This window comes from Coenobita brevimanus, chromosome 30, assembly GCF_032717465.1.
Source record: "Coenobita brevimanus isolate Jiangsu-jjx chromosome 30, ASM3271746v2, whole genome shotgun sequence".
Lineage (NCBI taxonomy): Eukaryota > Metazoa > Arthropoda > Malacostraca > Decapoda > Coenobitidae > Coenobita > Coenobita brevimanus.
In genome coordinates, this window is record NC_136983.1 from 6,656,204 (window position 1) to 6,658,395 (window position 2,192).

Here is a 2,192-nt window from a genome sequence, read left to right on the forward strand (position 1 = left end):
AGAGACTTGAGGGGTTGTGTAAGATAATTTAACTCGTCTTGACCGAAGCTTCTCTCCTGCACTGAATAAGGGAGTCTAGTGGTAACAAGAACAAACTAAGTGAATATATGACAGAGTTGAAGAGGCAATCTGTTTTTTCTTTCTTTCTTTCTTTTCTTTTTTTCTTTTTTTTTTGATAAGAGTATAGGATTTCTTGCATTTTTTCTTGCTACAAACAGTCGACCCTGTTCAAAGGCTTTCGATCGAGTCTGGCATAAATATTTAATTTACAAACTGCCCCCTTACGGTTTCTATCCTTCTATCTGTGCCTTCATCTACAGCTTTCTTTGTGGTCGTTCTATAGCAGCTGTTGTGGACGGCCATCGTTCTGCTCCAAGATCTATCAACAGTGGTGTTCCTCAGGGCTCTGTCCGATCACCAACTCTCTTCCTATTATTCATTTAATAATCTTCTAGGCTTTGCATCTAACCCTATCCACTTGTACGCTGATGATTCCACCCTTCACATTTCCATTAAGTTCCCGCAACGTTCATCTCAGCAGTTACTTCAACAAACAAGGGATGAGGCTATGGCACACCTAATGTCTGACTTGGCTTGTATCTCTGGCTGGGGTAAAAAAATCTTGTTATTATTAATGCATCAAAGACTCAGTGTTTACACCTATCAACCCAGCAAAATCTTCCACAGGAGAACCCTATAATGTTTAATAATATCCACCTCAATCCTGCATCATCCTTGAACATGCCTTGGATTTCATTCACTCTGGACTTATCTTGGAAAGATCATATTACATCTCTTGTAAAATCTGCTTCCAAGATATTAGGTGTGCTGTGCCGAATCTTTACCCCTGCACAGTTGTTGACTTCATACACGGTTTTTATTCACCCCTGTGTGGAGTACAACTCTCATGTGTGGGGAGGCTCCCCACATACAGCTTTTCTCATTGGGTGGAGTCAAAGGCTTTTTGTCTCATTAACACTCCTCCTCTTACTGGCTCCCTTCAACTTCTGTCTCGTCGCCGCACTGTTGCATCTTTATCTCATTTCTGTCATTACTTCCATGGTCACTGCTCCTCTGAACTGTCTGCTTGTATCCCTCCACCTCTACGACAGGTGCGTAACACTCGTCTAGCAACAAACTCTCATCTCTTTTCTGTCCCACCTCTCTAAAGCAAGAGTTAATCGTTACTCCCAGTCCTTCATTTATGCAAGATGTCAACTCTGAAACTGTCTCCCTGTGTCTGTATTTCCTATTTCCTATGACCTCCAATTTTTCAAACGCAGTGTGTCCAGGCATCTCGAAATGAGCGGATCTCGAATTTGGCTCTCTTTTGTATTGTTTTTGTTTAATTCATGGAAGGAACTTTGAGAGGTTGCTGGTTCCTTGAAAGCAGTGATAAGAAACAGGGAAGTGAGCATGGAAGTGAAAAAGTTACTACATGACAGTATTGTGATACCAACTCTAACGTACGGAAGTGAAGCTTGGACATTGTTGGAAGGACACAAGTCAAGAGTGAGAGCAGTGGAAATGAGTTATTTAAGAGGAGCCTGTAGAGTCACGTGGAGAGACAGGCTGACGAATGAGGATATAAAGGAACGTTGTGGTGTGGATGTGGATGTGATAGGAAGCGTTATGAGGAATACACTGAGGTCGTTTGGCCATGTGGAGAGGATGGAGGGTGAAAGACTGACGAAGAGAGTGTATATGAGTGAGGTGGAGGGGGAAAGAGGGAGGGGGAGGCCGAGGATGAGATGGAGGGATGGGGTGGAGAGGTATATGAGAGAGGGGGGTGTGAGTTGGGAGCGGGGCAGTGAAATGGCGGGGGACAGGGCGACTTGGAGGCGATTTGTTTGTGGCCACCCCAAACGGGATTGAGGCGTCTGGCAATAGATAGATAGATAGAACTTTTATGCGGGCTCCTAGCCTTTGGTTCCTTCTTCCTCACAATAATAACAAAAAAAAGTTGTGTAGGCCTCTGGAAATGAAACAAAGTCTGCAGACTCCTTCAGTATCAATACCTCCTTTGTTGTATACTTTTTCCACCACTTTATAAGTGGGTTCACCTTACGAGCCATCTGGTGGCGGGTGGGTCAGAGACTGTTTCTTTAGATTCTTTCACTGCTTTGGCGTCTTTTGTATTTCATTCTCCTTTCCATCAACGTTTCTGCTCAGCTGAGGAATATGTCTGGCAG